We start from the raw sequence: 24,125 nt of genomic DNA, 5'->3' as shown, positions 1-24,125 counted from the left end.
TTATCCTTTCGTTGATTATTCAATATTTTTCTCATGGTAACCTCCCCCTTGGCAGTCCCCTCCCGGAGATCCGAATGGGGACTATTCCGGAATCTTTTGCCAATGGAGAGATCATCATGACACTTCTTCAATTACAGGCCACATGTCCTGTGGATAAACGTTACGTGTCTTTAGTGCAGTAGTTTCCATTGCCTTCTGCATCCTCATGTCGTTGATCATTGCTGATTCTTCCGCCTTTAGGGGCAATTTCCCACCCCTAGGACAAGAGAGTGCCCTGAACCTCTATCCACTCCTCCGCCCTATTTGACAAGGCCGTTGGCAGAATGAGGCTGATTTCTTGCGCCGGAAGTCTTCGACCGCCAATGCTGATTATTTATCAAAATTTAGGCAGTGGCGGGGATCGAACTTGGGACCGAAGACTTTTGGATTATGAATCAAAGACGCTATCCCTAGACCACGGGTACATGACTATTGTTGCCCGAATATGCAGTATTTAGCAGCGTGAGCAACACCACAATCGTTAAAAAAATGCTGACCTTTGTTGTGGTAGGTTTGTTAGAACTGAGACCCATCCATCGTTCAGTAATCCTTCCATTTAAAACTGGCCACACTTCCAGATGCCAGTGTGGCGGTTCCCAATCTTGTTGGTAAATGAAGTCGTTTGAATCAGTCTCCAGCTGTTGAAGAAGAAAGTTCTCAAGCACATCGAGATATGTGCTACCTATAACAGCGTTCTCGGCAAAGTAAAATGGACGATACACCTTTTCCTGTGCAATTGCGCGAAACACTTTAAATTTTGGAGAGTCCCTCTCATGTTGTACAAATTCATATGGTTGTTCCGTACCCCATATTCTCACATTATCACGGTTCACATTTCCATTTAAATGAAATGTTACCTCGTCAGTACACTCCAAGAACGTAATTACAGAACCCGACACGTTGTTGTTTGTCACCTTCACGAAGAGCTTGCAATAGCTGAATTTTGTATTGTTACATGAGTAAATGTCGACGCAACACACGCCAGACGGACATCGGGGCTAAGTTGAGCTGCCGAGCTGCACGGCGAACGGATTTCTATGGACTCCTTGTGAAACCATGGCGGATCCGTGCGACGTCTGTGTCAGACACTCGGGGACGGCCCGGCGATTTGCCTTGACACAACCTGTTTCTCGGAACTGTTCATGCCGTGGTCTAATGCTCTGCGATGTAGGAGGATCCACACCATACCTAGTACGAAACTCACGCTGAACGGTTATTACAGACCCGCCCTGCGCAGAACGTAGAACACAAACACTTTTTGTTGTCCCAACACCGTTTTTGCTATAACTGAAATGGGCGCAGATTGGTGCTGCTTAGCGGGAACCATGTAAAACTCGAGAATTTACACCTTCCAACAGTACGTTGTTCACGCATATAACTCAAATAACATAACAGTTATGATTTTTTAAAATCAGATGCTTCTTTTTGATACACCCTAACTCTCTGTGTCTGTTCTTCTGCCGTTCTCATATACGGAGCCATCTGCGCTTTTTCCCAGTCACTCCGGACTTAACGCTGAGTGAAAGATAAATAAGCTAAGAGGCCAATGCCGAGCAGTACTCTCTGTTAAACTGAATTGGGATTTCATCTGGACGGCGCGACTTATTTGTTTTCCACTCGTGAAGCTGCTGCTTCTGCAAACTGCGATGAAAGAACTACGAGTCACCGAACAGAAGCCTTTGGCCTGTTCAGCGATTTTACGCAGGACCAGAAATTTCTGCGATTCCCAGCAAGTTTCACGCATTGTTAGCTTACTAGTTCAGAACGTGAGAATTGTAACTTGTCAACTCCTGACGTGACCCTGTAATTGATCATTTATCTCAGCTCGCGTTCTGGGAGATCGACGTTCACAACCCTGTTCGATGATTCAGATTTAGATTTTCAGCAGTTTTCCTAAATGACTTAAGGCAAATAGCGGGACTGCTCCTCTGATTCATCGTTTATACTTCCGTACAGACAGTCTAACGGCACACATTGCGACGACCGAAAGACGTTTGAACTGTACATCAGGTTTGTAAGAGCTACGTGCTTTCAAATACCCTTTTAAAAAATATGCAACTCCTCTGCTCTATCCTTTATACTCGCAGCTTCGGATGTACCACCTAACGTCTCACCGATCGGTTGTCATAAATATGTCTCCTCTGCTCTACCATTTATAACTTCGATATAGTTGTCAAAAGACTTTCGACAGTGCAGTGAACTGGTGACAAAAATATGCTTCTGCCCTGTTCAACGCTTCATAGCTTCGGACGTATCGTTTAGCGTCCAACAATGTAGCTGTCTGAGTGTGCTTGATCATAAAACGAGTTTGTACTACCCATTTGAAAAGAAAAACGTGTCTCACCTCTGCTATATACTTAGAAATTTGATCATATTGTGTAGCCTCACACAATGCAGTTGTCCCGAGACTTTTGGGTATGAAGCAACTTTTTAGGAGCACTTTCTGATCAAACATGCTACCAGCTTGAAAAATATGTTTAGAATATGGCTCCTCCTTTGTAGCTTTAGGCAACTCGTTTAAACGTCACACAATGCGAGCGTTGAAAGACTTCTTTTGACCATAAACCGTACTGGTTAGAGGACCTTCTTTTCATATACAAAACAAGTGTATTCTCCTTTAACCTATTTGCTTCCAATATATAGTCTAATGTCACACACCACTGCTGTTGCAAGCTTGCTGATCGTACAGCAAGCTAGTATCATTACCGTCTTTTAAAACACACTGCTCGTTTAATTAACATGTCTCTCCCGCGCCCTACATCTTAAAGCTTCGGACGCAGCGCGTTTGTCAAAATACTTTTGACCATACAGCGAGATGGTAAGGAAACTGTCTCTTGAAACATACTATCCATTTAAAAACATATGTTTCCTCCATTCTACACCTTATAACTTCAGATGTAACTTAATGTCTGTTACACCAGCTGTCGGAAGTTTATTGACTGCATGTGAGTTTGTATGATTGCTATCATTGTAAACTTACCGCTCATTTTGAACACAGGCAAATTGTCTGCTCTACTCCTCGTTACTCCTAACAAGGAGTCTTATGTTACACTGCGCAATGCACCAGCTTTTGTGGCTGGGTAAGGTAAGTTTATGAAATCACTCGCTCTCCATATGCATTATGTATTTCAAAAACACGTGTCGTTTCTGCTTAACTGTTTATAATGGAGAACATACGGTCCAGCTTCACACCTTGTGGTTGTCGAAAGATATTCGAGCTTACTGCGAGTTGGTAAGAGAATGACTCATCAAACATACTACCCCTTCGCAAAACATACGTCTCCTGTGCCGTATATATATATATATATATATATATATATATATATGGCTCTGAGCACTATGGCACTTAACATCTGAGGTCGTCAGTCACCTAGTACTTAGAACTACTTAAACATAACTACCCTAAGGACCTAAGGACAAGGGTTGCAGATTCCTCGACTTGCGCCATAGGGTGGTGGGGTTTCGGGTTTCGCTGGCTAGGTCAGGAGTCCACTACACGCAACAAGCGGCTACACGGGTAGCAGGAGTTGTGTGGCGTGGACTGGGCGGTTTTTTAGGTTAGATGGCCTCGGGCAAGTACAGAAAGTGCAACAGCCTCAACGGGTGCGGGGCAAAGTCAGGACATGCGGGGACCAAGCAGCAATCGGTATTGTAATTGTAAACTGTCGAAGCTGCGTTGGTAAAGTACCGGAACTTCAAGCGCTGATAGAGAGCACCAAAGCTGAAATCGTTATAGGTACAGAAAGCTGGCTGAAGCCAGAGATAAATTCTGCCGAAATTTTTACAAAGGTACAGACGGTATTTAGAAAGGATAGATTGCATGCAACCGGTGGTGGAGTGTTCATCGCTGTTAGTAGTAGTTTATCCTGTAGTGAAGTAGAAGTGGATAGTTCCTGTGAATTATTATGGGTGGAGGTTACACTCAACAACCGAGCTAGGTTAATAGTTGGCTCCTTTTACCGACCCCCCGACTCATCAGCATTAGTGGCAGAACAACTGAGAGAAAATTTGGAATACATTTCACATAAATTTTCTCAGCATGTTATAGTCTTACGTGGAGATTTCAATTTACCAGATATAGACTGGGACACTCAGATGTTTAGGACGGGTGGTAGGGACAGAGCATCGAGTGACATTATACTGAGTGCACTATCCGAAAATTACCTCGAGCAATTAAACAGAGAACCGACTCGTGGAGATAACATCTTGGACCTACTGATAACAAACAGACCCGAACTTTTCGACTCTGTAAGTGCAGAACAGGGAATCAGTGATCATAAGGCCGTTGCAGCATCCCTGAATATGGAAGTTAATAGGAATATAAAAAAAGGGGGGAAGGTTTATCTGTTTAGCAAGAGTAATAGAAGGCAGATCTCAGACTACCTAACAGATCAAAACGAAAATTTCTGTTCCGACACTGACAATGTTGAGTGTTTATGGAAAAAGTTCAAGGCAATCGTAAAACGCGTTTTAGACAGGTACGTGCCGAGTAAAACTGTGAGGGACGGGAAAAACCCACCGTGGTACAACAACAAAGTTAGGAAACTACTGCGAAAGCAAAGAGAGCTTCACTCCAAGTTTAAACGCAGCCAAAACCTCTCAGACAAACAGAAGCTAAACGATGCCAAAGGTAGCGTAAGGAGCGCTATGCGTGAAGCGTTCAGTGAATTCGAAAGTAAAATACTAGGTACCGACTTGACAGAAAATCCTAGGAAGTTCTGGTCTTACGTTAAATCAGTAAGTGGCTCGAAACAGCATGTCCAGACACTCCGGGGTGATGATGGCATTGAAACAGAGAATGACAAGCGTAAAGCTGAAATACTAAATACCTTTTTCCAAAGCTGTTTCACAGAGGAAGACCGCACTGCAGTTCCTTCTCTAAATCCTCGCACAAACGAGAAAATGGCTGACATCGAAATAAGTGTCCAAGGAATAGAAAAGCAACTGGAATCACTCAACAGAAGAAAAGTCCACTGGACCTGACGGGATACCAATTCGATTCTATACAGAGTACGCGAAAGAACTTGCCCCCCTTCTAACAGCCGTGTACCGCAAGTCTCTAGAGGAACCGAAGGTTCCAAAAGATTGGAAAAGAGCACAGGTAGCCCAGTCATCAAGAAGGGTCGTCGAGCAGATGCGCAAAACTATAGACCTATATCTCTTACGTCAATCTGTTGTAAAATTTTAGAACATGTATTTTGCTCGAGTATCATGTCGTTTTTGGAAACCCAGAATCTACTCTGTAGGAATCAACATGGATTCCGGAAACAGCGATCGTGTTCACGAGCCCCAGAAAATATTAGATACAAGCTCCCAGGTAGATGCTATTTTTCTTGACTTCTGGAAGGCGTTCGATACAGTTCCGCACTGTCGCCTGATAAACAAAGTAAGAGCCTACGGAATATCAGACCAGCTGTGTGGCTGGATTGAAGAGTTTTTAGCAAACAGAACACAGCATGTTGTTATCAACGGAGAGACGTCTACAGACGTTAAAGTAACCTCTGGCGTGCCACAGGGGAGTGTTATGGGACCATTGCTTTTCACAATATACACTCCTGGAAATTGAAATAAGAACACCGTGAATTCATTGTCCCAGGAAGGGGAAACTTTATTGACACATTCCTGGGGTCAGATACATCACATGATCACACTGACAGAACCATAGGCACATAGACACAGGCAACAGAGCATGCACAATGTCGGCACTAGTACAGTGTATATCCACCTTTCGCAGCAATGCAGGCTGCTATTCTCCCATGGAGACGATCGTAGAGATGCTGGATGTAGTCCTGTGGAACGGCTTGCCATGCCATTTCCACCTGGCGCCTCAGTTGGACCAGCGTTCGTGCTGGACGTGCAGACCGCGTGAGACGACGCTTCATCCAGTCCCAAACATGCTCAATGGGGGACAGATCCGGAGATCTTGCTGGCCAGGGTAGTTGACTTACACCTTCTAGAGCACGTTGGGTGGCACGGGATACATGCGGACGTGCATTGTCCTGTTGGAACAGCAAGTTCCCTTGCCGGTCTAGGAATGGTAGAACGATGGGTTCGATGACGGTTTGGATGTACCGTGCACTATTCATTGTCCCCTCGATGATCACCAGTGGTGTACGGCCAGTGTAGGAGATCGCTCCCCACACCATGATGCCGGGTGTTGGCCCTGTGTGCCTCGGTCGTATGCAGTCCTGATTGTGGCGCTCACCTGCACGGCGCCAAACACGCATACGACCATCATTGGCACCAAGGCAGAAGCGACTCTCATCGCTGAAGACGACACGTCTCCATTCGTCCCTCCATTCACGCCTGTCGCGACACCACTGGAGGCGGGCTGCACGATGTTGGGGGCGTGAGCGGAAGACGGCCTAACGGTGTGCGGGACCGTAGCCCAGCTTCATGGAGACGGTTGCGAATGGTCCTCGCCGATACCCCAGGAGCAACAGTGTCCCTAATTTGCCGGGAAGTGGCGGTGCGGTCCCCTACGGCACTGCGTAGGATCCTACGGTCTTGGCGTGCATCCGTGCGTCGCTGCGGTCCGGTCCCAGGTCGACGGGCACGTGCACCTTCCACCTGTGGAGACCTCACGCCCCACGTGTTGAGCAATTCGGCGGTACGTCCACCCGGCCTCCCGCATGCCCACTATACGCCCTCGCTCAAAGTCCGTCAACTGCACATACGGTTCACGTCCACGCTGTCGCGGCATGCTACCAGTGTTAAAGACTGCGATAGAGCTCCGTATGCCACGGCAAACTGGCTGACACGGCGGCGGTGCACAAATGCTGCGCAGCTAGCGCCATTCGACGGCCAACACCGCGGTTCCTGGTGTGTCCGCTGTGCCGTGCGTGTGATCATTGCTTGTACAGCCCTCTCGCAGTGTCCGGAGCAAGTATGGTGGGTCTGACACACCGGTGTCAATGTGTTCTTTTTTCCATTTCCAGGAGTGTATATAAATGACCTAGTAGATAGTGTCGAAAGTTCCATGTGGCTTTTCGCGGATGATGCTGTAGTATACAGAGAAGTTACAGCATTAGAAAATTGTAGCGAAATGCAGGAAGATCTGCAGCGGGTAGGCACTTGGTGCAGGGAGTGGTAACTGACCCTTAACATAGTCAAATGTAATGTATTGCGAATACATAGAAAGAAGGATCCTTTATTGTATGATTATATGGTAGCGGAACAAACACTGGTAGCAGTTACTTCTGTAAAATATCTGGGAGTATGCGTGCGGAACGATTTGAAGTGGAATGATCATATAAAATTAATTGTTGGTAAGGCGAGTACCAGGTTGAGATTCATTGGGAGAGTCCTTAGAAAATGTAGTCCATCAACAAAGGAGGTGGCTTACAAAACACTCGTTCCACCTATACTTGAGTATTGCTGATCAGTGTGGGATCCGTACCAGATCGGGTTGACGGAGGAGATAGATAAGATGCAAAGAAGAGCGGCGCCTTTCGTCACAGGGTTATTTGGTAACCGTGATAGCGTTACAGAGATGTTTAACAAACTCAAGTGGCAGACTCTGCAAGAGAGGCGCTCTGCATCGCGGTGTAGCTTGCTCGCCAGGTTTCGAGAGGTTGCGTTTCTGGATGAGGTATCAAATACATTGCTTCCCCCTACTTATACCTCCCGAGGAGATCACGAATGTAAAATTAGAGAGATTAGAGCGCGCACAGAGGCTTTCAGACAGTCGTTGTGCCCGCGAACCATACGCGACTGGAACAGGAAAGGGAGGTAATGACAGTGGCACGTAAAGTGCCCTCCGCCACACACCGTTGGTTGGCTTGCGGAGTATAAATGTAGATGTAGATGTAGATCACACAAATCGAAGCCCGAGGCGGTCGCGCGGTTCCAGGCTGAAGCGCCTAGAACCGTTCGGCGACACCGGCCGGCTGTGCCGTTTATAGTTTTGGCGACTGACGGAAGGCTTTTGACGACATAGCGAGTTGGTAAGAAGACTGTCTCGTCACACATACTACTCATTTATAAAACACGTGTTCCCTCTGCTTCATCCTTTATAGCTTTGGCGATTGTCGGAAGGCTTGTGACTGTGGAGCGAGTTGATAATAGGACTGTCTCATCAAACATACAGTCCATTTACAAAACATGTCTCCATTTTTTTACTCTGTATATCTACGACGATTGTCTGAATGCTTTTGACTGCACTGCGAGTTGGGAATAGGACGTCTCATCGAACAAACTGTCCATTTGTAAAACATAGTCTCCTCTGCTTCATACTTCATAGCTTCCGCTGCAGTGTTGGGCGTCACACACCGCGGTGTCAGAAGACTTTTGACCGTGCAGTATACATCTCACAAGAACGCCGTCTGGCCCGCGTGCAAAACTCTGCGATGTGGAGAGCGGCACGAGCCATCAAACAACAGACGCAGGCCGTAGTCTCGCGTGTTGTCACTTCCGCAGGCTGAAAAACACGGCTGGCTTTAGCAGCGGAAGCGGCGCTCGCAGCTGTTCGCTGGCGTCGCTTTTACGGCCCACAAGTCACGCGTGACGCGCCGTTGCGTGCTGCACGCTCGCGCTCACGCGTCGCGGACCTGCCTCAATGTACCGCGCGCCGCCTGCTGCACCACGCGTACACCTAGACCAGCACGCTACGCTCCCTCCGCAAAACGAAACAAACACAGATATTTTCTGCTTTTGTTGCTCTGTGGTATTAAGCCCCAAGGCCAGATTGACGCAGCACTCTACGCCAGTCTGCCTTTGGCGAGGTTCCACAACTCTAAATATACTGCACTCACGCTCATAAATTAAGGATAATTGCAGGATGTGATGCCACACACAAAAATGGCGCTAATAGCATAGGCACATAGGGAACACGGATCTGTAAGTCCACGGTATTGGTGACAAGTTGAGAAAACCGTCCCGAAATACATGTGCTACAAAATGCCACTGTTTCCTGCGCATGTACACTGATATGAACATGAGATATGATCGCCATGCACACGTACACAGACAGCCAGGGGGTTGGCATACTCTGGATCAGGTGGTCGAGCAGCTGCTGGGGTATAGCCTCCCATTCTTGCACCAGTGCCTGTCGGAGCTCCTGAAGTGTTGTAGGGGTTTGAAGACGTACAGCGATACGTCAACCGAGAGCATCCCAGACGTGCTCGATGGGGTTTAGGTCTGGAGCACAGGCAGGCCACTTCATTCGCCTGATATCTTCTGTTTCAAGGTACTCCTCCACGATGGCAGCTCTGTGGGGCCGTGCGGCTCCCCCCGTCGGAGGTTCGAGTCCTCCCTCGGGCAAGGGTGTGTGTGTGTTGTCCATAGCGTAAGTTAGTTTAAGTTAGATTCAGTAGTGTGTAGGCTTAGGGACCCATGACCTGAGCAGTTTGGTCCCATAAGACCTTACTACAAATTTCCAAATTTCGGTTCAGAATCTGCTTGTTATTAATTCATCCCATTGAAAGTACCGTCAGTTTCGTCACACTCCCTATTTGCCAATACTTTGTGACTTGGAAGGATTATAGTTTCACTAACCTAAAAAAAGCCCCATGTGCACACCACACGTCTAAGCTACACTAGTAGCCGATTGTTGCGCGCAGCGCTCGTCGGACTTGTTAAGTGGGGCTGTACAACTATCCACCCGATAGTGGAGGTCGAGGAGTTCACTTCCGTTACTGCCGGAGGATGGCCTCAGAACCCACGGCAGGTGTCAGTCGTGCACACGACCCACTTTTTTTTTTTTTTTTTTTTTTTTGAGCACTATGGGACTTAACTTCTGAGGTCATCAGTCCCCTAGAATTTAGAACTATTTAAACCTAACTAACCTAAGGACATCACACACACCCATGCCCGAGGCAGGTTTCGAACCTGCGACCGTAGTGGTAGCGCGGTTCCAGACTGTAGCGCCTATAACCGCTCGTCCAAACCAGCCGGCGAGCCACTATTCGTAGCTCTATGAACCGAGTGCGCTCCATAGCCGCTGGCGGAGCCTTCATACGTGTGGCACGAGACCTCCCGGTAACATACCGAGTGTACAATCACATTCTTTCCAGACCTGCCCTGTATTTTCCCGAGAGGCTCCATAATCTACCTGACGTTGGAGCTCCCAATGACCAGCACACACGTCCTCTGCACGTGTTCGGTCTAGACAGGGTAATCGGCGAACATCCCAACAGGGGAGGCGTCCGGTGCTGGCTCAGAAGTGTTCTCAGCACTGGGTAGCACCTCGTACATGTAGCTAAGGCGGAAGGAATCAGCTGTGCGTCCTGTTCCCACTTTGACACGTATCAGTTCGTGCATATTCGTTTCAGACCGGGGAGGAAACTAAAATCTGATGCCGGATCAAAGTAGTATTCCTCCATCTGGGAAATGTTTGGAAAAGATGTAGCACGCATGTAGCAGTCTTATAAGGAAGCAATTTTCACGTGAAACTAATTGCGGTCAAACGAATTACACAAGTAATGCAGCAATCTTCTCTAAACTCCATGTAATTTCTCCGAGAAGAGGTGCATTGTGCGCGAGGCGAATGGCATCGTGCAGGATAGGCGAAACGACCCCGGCTGAAGCAGGTGTGCATAAACTGGTCGCCAGCAAATAGCAGCGCTTGCCGATTTTGTGAGATATTTCCTTCTGAATTCGTCGACACGTGCTCCTTAAGAGATATAAAGGCGGGAGTAACTCGCATGCGGGTGCGGGCCGCCTACCCCTCGTGGCTTTAGTGGCGAATGAAAACGGTATGATGGTACATCTTGTGCGTGTAGTTCGTCATAATGGCAGCCTGACCGCACAGAAGCACAAGCGGTGGGGCGTAATTAGTGAGCGCTGGCGCTAGCAGGAAGAGACTTTCATCGCGGGTAAGCTTCTAATGAGTCCCGGGGTCAGAACGAGAATAGCTGAGGTCGCAGACTGTGGTCTACTTGCTGCCCGCCTGCTACAGTGAAACGAGTTCGGAGAGCCATTCCATACAGGAAAGGCAGGGGTGCTTCCAATAATACAATAAAATTCGTTGAAATTCTACTATCTACGTGGTAGTTGGCGGGGGGTACCCCCGTGTTTTCACTAATGAACCACAGCTGGAAAGATCTTGTCGCGTCACAGAAAGTTAGTTAGTTATTTACATGTTCCATAGATCTTTTTGACGATTCCTTTATCGAAATGATGCACAACTAGTCATTTTACAGCATATGTATACATTATTCAGTGTTAACATCAATGAACGCACTATCACTTTTAGTCCTACTGATACAACTAAATTGAAACCTAGTCCGAACAGGGAATCATATAGCGCTCTTAGAAAAAAAAGTGTTCCGAGACTTACCTGAAATGCTCCTCCATGATACTGACAATAGGGAGATTGAGTTAACAATTAAATCAATAAATACCAAGAACTCTCATGGATATGACGGGGTATCTAGCAGAATACTGAAGTATTGTTCTATGTATGTTAGCCCAGTACTTAGCCATATCTGTAACTTTTCCTTTAGGAGTGGTCGGTTTCCTGACCGATTAAAGTACTCGGTAGTGAAGCCACTTTATAAAAAGGGAGACATTGATAATGTTGACAATTTTAGACCTATTTCTATGCCATCGGTGTTTGCTAAAGTTAAAGAGAAGGTTGTATATACAAGGTTACTGGAGCATTTAAATTCACATAATTTGCTGTCAAATGTTCAGTTTGTTTTGGAAATGGTTTAACAACTGAAAATGCTATATTCTCTTTTCTCTGTGAGGTTTTGGACGGATTAAATAAAAGGTTGCGAACGCTAGGTGTTTTCTTTGATTTACTGAAGGCTTTTGACTGTGTTGACCACAAAATATTACTGCAGAAGTTGGACCATTATGGAGTAAGGGGAGTAGCTTACAATTGGTTCGCCTCTTACTTTAAGAACAGAAAGCAGAAGGTAATTCTCCGCAATATTGAGAGTGGTAGTGATGTTCAGTCCCAATGGGGCACTGTTAAATGGGGCGTTCCCCAAGGATCGGTGCTGGGGCCACTGCTGTTTCTGATACGCCTTCTAGTATTGCAGGTGATTCAAAAATATTTCTGTTTGCTGATGACACCAGCTTGGTAGTGAGTTCATGAAATAAGTTCGTGGCTTGTGGAAAATAATTTGATGCTAAATCACAGTAAGACTCAGTTTTTACAGTTTCTAACTGACAATTCAACAAGAATCGATATTTTGATTAGACAGAATGGGCATATTATAAGCGAGTCGGAACAGTTCAAGTTCCTAGGCGTTCGGATAGATAGTAAGCTGTTCTGGAAAGCCCATGTTCAGGATCTTGATCAGAAACGAAATGCTGCTTTATTTACCATTAGAACAGTATCTGAAATAAGTGACAGTTCAACACAAAAAGTAGTCTACTTCGCATATTTTCATACGCTTATGTCGTATGGTATTATTTTTTGTGGTAGTTCTTCTGATTCAAAAAGGGTATTTTTGGCTCAACAACGGGCTGTTCGAGCTATATGTGGTGTAAGTTCGAGAACCTCTTGTCGACCCCTATTCAATAGTCTGGGAATTCTGACATTGCCCTCATAGTATATATTTTCTTTAATGTCGTTTGTTGTTAGCAATATTAGCTTATTCCCAAAAGTTAGCAGCTTTCACTCAATTAATACTAGGCAGAAATCAAATCTGCACTTCCTTGACTCTTGTGCAGAAAGGAGTGCAGTATTCTGCTGCATCCATTTTCAATAAGCTTCTACAAGAACTCAAAAACCTTAGCAGTAGCCCAAAATCTTTTAAGTCTGAACTGAAGAGTTTCCTCATGGCTCACTCCTTCTATTCTGTCGAGGAGCTCCTGGAAGAGCTGAGAAAGTAAGCAAATTCCAGTGTTACATTGTTGATTTCTTCATTTAAACTTACGACTTGTCACCTGAATATGTTTCTCATATTTCATTTTATCTGTTTCTACTATCGTGCTATAATTTCATGTATTGATTCGTTACATGACCATGGAGACTTCTCCTTAATTTGGTCCCACGGAACAATAAATAAATAAACAACTACAGTTATTTTTTTTAACTATCTTCTAGTTTTTATCTAGAAATTCGTCAGCGGAATAGAAGCTGTCCAGGAGAAATGATTCCACATTATATGGAAAACTTGCTTCGCTACGTGTCAGACATTTTATGTTACTGGACAAATGATCAAAAATGTCTGTAGCTGCGTGTTGAACTTCTTTCTGAGCCACTGACAGCTTCAACAATGGGTAATAAAGGTCATCTTTCCCTGTAGTGTCGTGTTCTTCTCAAATTGCAATGGATTATTTATGACGAATTTCCTTAGCGAATATCTGTATTGTTACGGTACAATTAAAACGCCTAGCTCGTTGAAGAGGTATCTACATACGTCTGTCGACGAACGCCACATATTATTCTAACTGCTCGCTTTTGTCAAATCAACCCCTTATTTCTGAATGGTGAGTTACCATAGAAAATTGGGGAACAAGACATTATTGAGTGGAAATACGCAAAATATATCAGGAGGTTGATACGATTGTGTCCAAGATTATCATTTACACGAAGAGCAAAAATAACTGAATTTAACTGTTTGAGAAGCTCAGCACTATGCTTCTTCAAGTTCAAATTTTCAACAGTATGTACACCCAAAAAACTGGAACATTCTGCCCCATTTACTACCCCCTGCTCGTGTGCTACCCTAATTGTTGTTATCACTATTTTTTCTAAATTTAGGGAAAGTTCGTTTTCAGACAACCACTTAATTATTATTTGGAAAATAGCATTCACTAACTCTTCAATTCCTTTCTGTCTAGTATGACTTACTATAACACTAGTATCGTTTGCAAAAAGTAAAAGATTTGCTTGTTGAATGGTAAGCAGAAGGAACCTGTGTTATTGCAAAGATGGCCACTCAACTTTTCACTTGTTCCGCGTTGGAACAGCGATCTGTGATACGTTTTTAGAGTAGCGAAGCTGCTACGTGTGTGGAAAAGCATAGTGTTTCTTGGGTATAGCTGCTGCAGCTGTGCGAGAAGTTACTGTTCCGTATGTGTCAGTTACAACAACGAAATTGTTTTCAACAATTAACCAAAAAAATAATATGTGCAGCTACACTAGCTCGCAAAATGTGAAATGTAAGTGGTAGATGAGAAGGGACTGAGACAGGAGTGAGGCCCATCGCCCATGTTATTTAATCTGTACACCGAGTAAGCTGTGTAGGAGATGTGGCGAAATAAATAAAAAAACATTTGATTTTATTGTGGTTTTTAACTTTAGAATATTTGAAAGGCTTTTTGACGGATTGTATTGACCGGCTTGAATGCGGACAAATTCAGTGCTGCGTGAAATATGCCTGTAATATAATTTACCATTCCGATTAATTACATTTTGAATTCTACGTCATTGTTGATTTAATCAGAGTTCTCACCTTAGACGTAGAATTAGTCCTTCTGCCACAATATTAATTAATCAGTCGCCATCGAAGTTCTTCTCTTTGTTGACCGTGTGTATCTTCCTAAGTCGGCATCGGTTCACTTCACGAAGACGGTAGAAACCAAGGAATACAATGCTACGTTGTTTTAAATAATTTTCGTAACACTTCGATACTTCTCACTATTTTTTATTCACAAGACAATAAGACTTGCTCTGCTCGTCGCACAAACCATAATTACTAACTACATGGCTGCCTTTCCTCACAGTCCAAAAATCACGTCCATCCTCCACGAGGCAACAATCGAAAGTGTCCCTTAGCTCCTTCTTGGAGTATGAAACAAAAGAGAATCCAATGTGAACATTACAAAGATTATAAACTACATGCCTCTCAATTTAATCTTTGGCGCAGCTTTTAAGGTATTGTATGTCTCTGCGTCGGAATGTGTCATTACAGAGACCAGGCAGAAATGTGGGAAGGGAATTATAAAAACGCTGAGAGTGATAAAACTTATGTGAATCTACTCTACTGCAATGCCATTAATGTTTAAAATAATGAGCTACAGTACAGTACTACAGTAAGTTGTTGACATACGATAGGTCTACTGTAAGATAGAAATTTTCTAGCGGTGAAATCTACAACAGACATGTTCTCAGATAACGTTTTCTATCGCTACTGAGATTGGCGGAAGGCATATTTCGCTTGCTTTGTTGGATGTTGTCTCCTTCTTTTTCTTCCTTGGACATGAATACAAAATGGTGGTGATGAAATGAAGTGATCGTATGGCATTGTTGGCCGAGAGGTACCATTCTGGTTCTGCAGCCAAGTGTAAGTCATTTTTCAGTCGGCGCCACATTGGGCGACTTGTGACAGATGATGAGGATGAATTTATGATGGGAACAACACAACACCGAGTCTCCAAGCGGAGAAAATCTCTGACTCGGCCGGGAATACAACCCGGGCCCAGTGCATGGTAGGCAAGCACGTTACCACCCAGTTAAGCAGACGGACTACCACAAAATGGTTAGGCAGACTAAAGAATAAGGTAGCCCACGCCATTGTATTTTCGAACTCACCGTTGATTTTTGCGAAATGTTACAAAAAATCAAGCGCTCGGCTTCACAATGGCGGAAGGATTATTTCGCTTGCTTTGTTGGATATGGCCTGTTTCTTTCTCTTTTTGAAAATGAATACAAATTGGATATACAGGTTAGAAACGTACCCCACACCATTGTATTTTGGGACTGACCTTGATGTTTTGCCTAATGTTACAAAAAAACAAGCAAGCCTCTGTCTTTGTGCATTGATGCATTGAGCTTCACAACTCCAGGAGAACACAAATAACATCTGCCTCTCACTCCTTTCATTTATTTCAAGCTACTGAAAATGAAGAGCCAGAGATAAAACTGCACAAGTGAGTGACTAACAATACTTAACGAGGAAACTTTAAGACGAAAACGTTAGATAAAACCACGAAAAACTAAACGGAATGAGTTACGGATCAGCCACATAAGGTACGAAAAATTATTGTATTTCACTTTTCACTATTGTATGGAAACCACAAAAGAATTTTTATGCTAACAGTTATGACATAAAAGGCTGAAAATCCCATGAAGTAAACAGAGGCGTGTGAAATCACGTCTTCGAACTGCGTTGTGTCCAACTTAACTGCGCATAACAAGGCCTGACAGGATCAAACTACCAAATGTTATAGTACTCATATTTCACGCAAACATTCAGCGTGCTGAATTATACCATAGCATAAGGGATTTGGCTGGACTAAGTACTGAATTAATGTTTATTTTATTTTCGGTGTAAACTTTTTTTCTAAATTTTTTGGTTATATATCGGCAGGAGAGATGTTTCATGCATACTGTGAGAGTTTTAAATCATCGTCCAAGAATACTGCAAGATCCATATGTTATAAATGGATGAGTTTTGCCACATATATTTACAGAATCGTGTCGGTATTGTTTACTTAAGTAGTTTCCGGAACTAAAACTCCTTTCAAAACATTCTTGAAAAATTACCACGGCTAGCTCTGTAACGCCAAGATAAGTAGTTTAATCTCTTATTGCCTTCGGTCCGAGCGAGGTTAAAGGTTCAACTGTGGTTAATCCTCACTCGTTACGTCCTGAGCTCGATAAGATTCAATTAAATGTTTTGCAAAGAAAATTAAAATACCACATTCTCTTTTGGACATGTGAGAGAGAAAAATAGACTACAATGTCAGTGCTATACCACACTCGAAGCAACATTACGCAATCCGCAGGTAATTCATAACCTTTATTATATCAATGCCATTTCCACAGTTTTCCCATGTTAGTCATTCTCATTTTCATACAGGTTATCTTTTCGTTCCATTGGCACCACAAGGAAATTATCTCATTGTAAAGCTGAAATTCTAACGAACAAACAGCGCTTCGCAAATATACGCTTATCTAGATATGTTTCGGCTTGGGCAACAGTTTTGACCAGATAAACCGTTCCGTTATTCCCGCCAAAAATTCGTCTTTTATATGAGGTTCGACATATGTGCGAGATACATGAATGTTACGTTGTGAAGTTACCGTTTTTTTGTTCTACTTACTACGGGATGATACAGCATGAAGATTTGCAGTAGCCTATAGAAAAGAATATACACTCCGGAATTTATATGTAAGAATGCATTTGACCACTGTATTTCCAGAGAATTTCCATGCCTTTTAAACGTCATTTTACAGTCTACGCATGGCTATTTCACTAGCTTATTACCGCCCAGCAACGGGCACGTCTGTTACAACGCGATAGCTGTCTCAATTACTACAATACACAAAAAGTTTCAGAAGTAACGAGGTACTACACAGGCGGCATATACGTCAGCCTTAAAATTTAATTGGCGAATGTGAACACAAACCTCATAATTTGTTTTAGATTTGTGCGTATATTTATCCGGCCGGAGTGGCCGATCGGTTCTAGGCGCTACAGTCTGGAACCGCGCGACCACTGCGGTCCCAGGTTCGAATACTGCCTCGGGCATGGGTGTTTGTCATGTCCTTAGGTTAGTAAGGTTTAAGTAGTTCTAAGTTCTAGGGGACTGATGACCACAGCAGTTAAGTCCCATAGTGCTCAGAGCCATTTGAACCATTTTTGTGCGTATAGTTAATTGTATCTGTAGTTACAGTTCTAAGGCTGTGTGCCAATTAAATCCACAAAGAACGCAAAACGAAAAAGTATGCCTTGATGTCGTCCCTGTTGGACATACATGTTACTAATCAGCTCTTGAAAATAAGGCACAGCTAAGATACAATAGGTCCGCTAATACATGAAGTACCTTTTATGCGACAAGAGAACTTACGAAGTGCGTATTATTGCACTGACCACAAAACTGGGAAAATGCCATTAGCAGAGAGCCAAACAAATTTCTATGTCAAATTTAGTAAAACGACTTTTTGAGATTCTTTTTCTTTTTCTTCACATTCAGGAAGAAGACACACGAGTTTGTTTGTAATCAGTATCTGCAAGATTTGTCATGTTCTGTCCTGCTATTTTGCTGTGGAATAGTAACGGTTCAAATACTCATTTGGTGTTCGTCCAACATGGCTATTCACTCAGTTACGTCAATCAACGATCTTGTTTTTCCAGGTTATTCAATATTTTGCCGTCGAATACTCTAAAGCGCAATTGTGTCTATGTAAGAATTCTCTCCTTTTGTTAAGTTAATACGAAGTTTCTGTGTTTTACAAAAAAAAAAGCCTCTGATCAATAAAATGAGAGCTGCCATGCCAAACACAGTACAGATCATTAAGTTCTTTTTGTAAATGGAAATGCCAGACAAAATCTAAAAGAAAAGGGACCTACTCGATCAGTGAGTAAATGCTCAGTTTTCATTTAAAATAAGTATATGTTGTACATGCTGAAGGTTGAACTTCAGACAAGTGTAATGATAACAAAGAGAAAAAACAGCATAAAGACAAAACTCTACCTTACCACGTTAGGAGCTTTGACACAGTTTTCTACATTCGTCGTATTGTCCGGCCAAGGAATATCACGAAAGAAATATAGATTCACGAAAAAGCAGCTACATGTTACCGCGTGATTTTCGTTTGGATTTATAATTCGTAATTAGGAAACGTATCTCAAGAACTGCTTTCTTTGGATAAATTTCCGGACCATTACACTGCCAACGATCAATATGACCATATAAAAATGATGCTCTTTGCCAGGTTAAAAGAAAGCATGTGAAAAATTCCAAGAAAACGTTGCTGTGTGCACCTAACGCCCCTGTCGGCAGACCACCGAACTCCGTAGTACGTCGGCGCTAATGCGCGTGCGCAGCTGCGACCTTCCCCCAGCTGCGCCGCTCCGCCAATACAAACGCTTGGCCTCCTACCCCGGTTCCCGTTACCAACTACCAACGCCATCTGGGGAGCAGCTGAGTAACGGTACTACGCCCGCCCCTCCACGGCGCGCGGGATTACGTCGTACACTCCCATTGGCTACAGCGTGACGTCACAGCCACTGCCATTATGGCTGCCATTGTGTGACGTCACAAAGGCGGGGTTTGATGATGGCCGCTGCGCATGCGCACTTTTAATTTCGCGTCAGCTCCAATCGCAGTTCCCGCCTGCAGTAGCTTGGAAGACATGGAGCATGGCAAATGACGAATTTCGCTCAAGATACAGCGTTTGTGTTAAATAGTGAGACTGAGTAGAAAATTGGAAATCGCACGGATGCAGCAATAAAACAGCGCGTATTTATGCTTTTGTTAACGGCCATCACTAGTTAATGGAGGTCTGGTTACAAACGACTGCCAATCTGTTTATTAAGGATAAATAAACCTAATCTAAAGTGATTCTGTAGTGATATTTACGATAAAATATTATACATGCTGTGCTATTACTAAAATACTTAAATAATCGTTATTAAGTATCAAAACTACAAAGTGAAGAGTGATTTTTGCACTTTTTGGTAAACATATTATATCATTTTAATAACTATTTAACCGACACAGTATAGCAGGTAAGGTCATGTGCCAGTGGTTACTACGGTTATAAATATCTATCAAATAGAGTAAAGGCTAGCCTGATGACAACAACGAAACTGCAAAGAAAGGTTTTTCGACGATTTTTCTCCTATCGTAATTTCTGAGGCACGGTATACAACACATCACCTATAGCGTTACACGATGGTCTGTAGGTCGGGCGCGACATCGTTTGCGGTTTCCTTCCCGTTTCCGTTATCAAATAAGCACATCAACGTTGTATTTACGCTGAATTTGCAGAAGTCTTTAACCATTACAGTATTAAATTTGTAAGTCGTTATAGTGACTATTAACTGCAACCGAATGGTAATAAATTCTAACTTTAAGCTGTGATATTTCTATTTGTGCTTTTGTCTGCGACGGTTTCCGAGCATCTTCTGTTCGTGTCTTGTTATCATTTTCGACGACACACTTGCTGAATTTTCTGTGTAATAACTTTGGATATAAAATTTATTTTGCGTGTATCATCTGATAATGGAGTAGATATTCTAAAACGTAAAGTGACTTTTATAATTCGAGTAAGTATCCTGTACCTCGCACTAAAAAAACTTTCATACAATATTCGTAACGTATGTAAATATGCACACACAAATAGCAGTTTAACTGAAATGAAATTTAAACGAATATATTGTACCCAGTTGTTATATAGTGTTCAAAGTTTGTACTTCAATGTTTATTATTCAGCTGTATTCAGTAGTTGCAACGAGTTGTCAACGAACAATGTTACTTATCTTCTGTTGTTATGCTCACATTTTTAGAATCCTTAGGTGAAATGTTACTTTTAGCGAAACTAGTGTTATGTTATAATATTTTCGTACCTGCTGTTGCAACCAGAACATCCCCCAAATGGTAAATAATCTATCTTTGATGAGCGTCCATGTGTCTGATAGCATATAGTTACGTATTATGTACGACACTATAAGTATACCACAAAGAGGAACTCATGTCAGAAACGTTACGTTCAGTATGTAAATGCTATAGGACATGAAGATGCACCTAAATATAACAAGACTTAAAGGTATGTGAGTTTGAATAAAATTATTTCCGGGTGAATATGGAAGGTAGCCTATACCAGCTCTCAGTTTTACGACAAAAAATATTTAGAGTATTGACAAGATGCTTTCGTTTCACAGCACACGAAATAGCTTCCGCAGTTCTCGTGTCCGGAGACGTATGTAAAAAGTGTTCAGTCCGTGAACAAATATATTTCTAAAGTATAATTCACAGAGTCGGATTTCTGAGCCCATTGGCTCCGCTAAGAAAACATAAAAAGGTCCAAACACTGATAATGTGATACATGGGGACAACAAAGTTTAAGGGACTAATCAAGTCGTAATTGTTTCATATGGCATCATCAAAAATAGTTATATCCTATAGTCCATAACAGTTCTTACATTTGTACCTGAAGAGATGCGTGTGTCACGAAAAACAAAGCGAATATTTAATGATACTGCTAATATTCGAATGTTGAATGGTGAGAATACTTCGACTCCTATACAACATCACTGGGCCAAGGGAATCGGGTGCTGCATTTCGCCGTTGTAAGAGAAAAAGTCCTCTTCTTCAAGATGGAGCTGAAATTTCTGAGTTTGAAACCAGTGACATGATTTTCGAATAAAACTCAGGAAAGGCAAGATGTGATTGATCCCTGTTTTTGTTTTCTTTTTCTTGTACAAGTGGGAACTTTTTTGTTTATATTCATAATGGGTAAGTATAAAAACATTCTGTTTTGATTCGGAATGTTGAGTAACTCTCTATCTGACTATAATGAGACCCAAATTTTAACGTGCACGTTTCACTCGATATGATCTATCATTTCTTATTTACACACAAAGATTTAACAAAGTGAAAATTACATTAAGTGGCATATAAAAAAAAAGATCTGATTCCAATAGACCTGTGGTAGTAGACATGATTTGTTCCTGAGGTAAGTAGACGTTACAGATGAACTGAATTCACGATGTCCTAAGCGAGTGTTGAGAATATCATAGCCAATGGCGTCTCCTTGCTGCAGCTTGCGTTACATGTCCATCTATCTAGCATTCTAGAGTTTACTAGCTATTGCGTCATCGTATTTGAACGTATAACTGATTTCGTATGTGATTTATGGTTGGAGAACACCGTAACTACTTCGTAATTTTACCAAACTCCTCGACAGGTCTGGGTTTGTCTTCAGGGAGGCGGATATCAAGTTCCAGAATACTTTATCATGAGGCCAACATTAGGTAGTACCGCGTATCTGTCTCGGGTAACCGGCGAATAATTGTTAAGTTACAAGGGTTGTAACCTGAGGATAATAGAGCTTCTTATACACAATATTAACACAAAAATGTGCAAATCACGTTTGGTTCAGTTGTAAATTCGATATGAAGAAGGTTATCTCTCAGTTTCATAACTGACAACGTAAACTGCTAGGAACCTAACAATTTAAGAAAGAAAGGGACGTCGTTGACATTAATAGTTTAGAGATTTGGTAACTTATGACAGTAGAAAAGTTATATACTGAGATGGATTCCCGTTTCTTTGAAGAGAACACTGGTGGAAAGTCGAACAGCGGTGGTTCAGTTAACTGGTTGTACTCCCTCTCGATGGGAATTTCACGTTTGCGTGTCCGAAATGCGGTCCGATACATTTTTTTAGATATAATGAATTAAGCGCTGTTTTAAGTGAAATAGCTACCACAGTAATGGACTATTTCGTCACTGTTTTCAAGACTTAATTCACCTTCGTCAATTAAAATGCTAAATGTGAATATTCTGCAGTATTTATTTTATTACTGAGTGGTTTTTGGCCTGTAATGCTATTGATAGAGAGTCATACCATTTTAATTTGTCATTTTAATACGGTGCCGCTTTTCTATTAAATGAAACGCTTTCAAATATTTGCGACACATATCACGCTTCTTATTATTTGTGAAAAAAATGTAAAACACTATTTACACAGAAGACTAGATATATAGGTATCGAAATCTATATTTAAAACTTATCTTCAAGTGCCATCACATTAATGGATTAGTTCATATTTTTGAAATAAGACTAACTGACGTAGTGCTAAAGGATTTATTTCTATTATTAACCAGTTTCCCGCTTATAACGCAATGGTTAGAAAATCATAATATTTTATTTTTTCTCTTTTTAATGCTATTTCTGTTGCTGCGACGAAATGAAACGCTGTTAAATGTTTGCGTTTCTCTTGTTTTTATTTACAAAGTAAGTTTGGTGGTATGTAAGACACTATTTCATCCGTAACGTAACATATCTTCATAATTTATTAAATAAGGTATCGAAGATTTTCGTTCATTTGTAAACCATTAACTTCATTCGAAGGTACAATGTTATTAACAAAACATGAAATACAATATTTTCAAGCGTTGTATGTGCAAAGACAACAGCAGTGAATTAACCTTTTATGACATACCTGCAATTGTAATGTTTAACGTACATATCAGATACATATAACAAATGTTACTCCGCTGTATTACGATTTTGAGACATTCGGAACTCGATGGGTATCTTTAGTTGTTTATACATAAAAATTTTACAGGCGCCTTCAGTTGTTTATTATGTGTCAAAATTTTATGCATAAACAAGTAAAGAAGCCTATCGAATTTCGAATGTATCAAGAGGCTAGTAATACAGTCAAGTAACATTTGTTATATTGATAAGATGTAAAAGCGAAAGTATTGTGTACAGCTGAACATTACAATTTCAGGTATGTCACAAAACATTTAGTACACTGCTGTATTCTGTGGGCACAAAATGTTTGCAAATGTTGTGTTTCATGTTTTGTTGATAAAATTGCACTTCTAATGTAGGTAATCGTTCGAGAATGTACGAAAGCGTTCGAATCTAGTCAGTAATAAATACTATTTGCAACTCTGATGGAAACCATGACTAGGCCTAAAAAATGACAAATATAGTGACTTGTTGATCCTGACCCCAACACAATGTTCGAATTACGTAAGATATCTTTGTATGCAGGCTAGAAACATCCCTCGGAACGTGCGAGCACTGAATTTTTTAAATCTTATGATTTCTATTTTGGCAATGTTTGGTCATATTTCCACTTAGATGGAACTCTTCCTGGCTAGCTCGTCCTGCCATTCTGATTCGTTGCACGCGCGTTACATTTTTGAGCGAACCAATGCTACTGATGGCCACGTCTCGCGTCTTTAATTTTTTATGGTTTCTAAAATACGTAAAATGTGCATGCGTGCTTCATCGAAGTCTGTGAACACGGAATTTTTGGTATAGGCTGTTACTAATTTTAAGAATTTTTAACTCGGTTTCAATGTGATACTGTGCTATTACACGATACATAGTGATTCTCGGTCGGAAATGGATAATAAACAAAAAAAATACAATAACGTTTTGCTATTTGCAGATGACGACCTGTAGCCTGTGTAGTAGACCTAGAGCCACTAACACAAATATCCACAGTTTCATGTGAGATTTGTAAGCAAATGCATATCTTACATACACTGTTCTTCCTGCAAAACTAGGACATTTAGACGTATCGTAAATAAACAATATAGCATGCATCAACATAGTGACCATGTCTCGACTTCGTATTGTACGCTCACCAATGCAAAATATTTGACAATAATCCCTCATTTTTAAAGTGTAAATATTTTTACCAAAAGTTTCTTTAAAGATAACATGTAACAACAACTTTTCAGAAAAGAAATGAACAAATAAACCCACTGA

The sequence above is a fragment of the Schistocerca cancellata genome, chromosome 12, assembly GCF_023864275.1.
Source record: "Schistocerca cancellata isolate TAMUIC-IGC-003103 chromosome 12, iqSchCanc2.1, whole genome shotgun sequence".
NCBI lineage: Eukaryota > Metazoa > Arthropoda > Insecta > Orthoptera > Acrididae > Schistocerca > Schistocerca cancellata.
The sequence above is the reverse complement of the archived record's forward strand: the minus strand, read 5'-3'. Positions refer to the sequence as shown.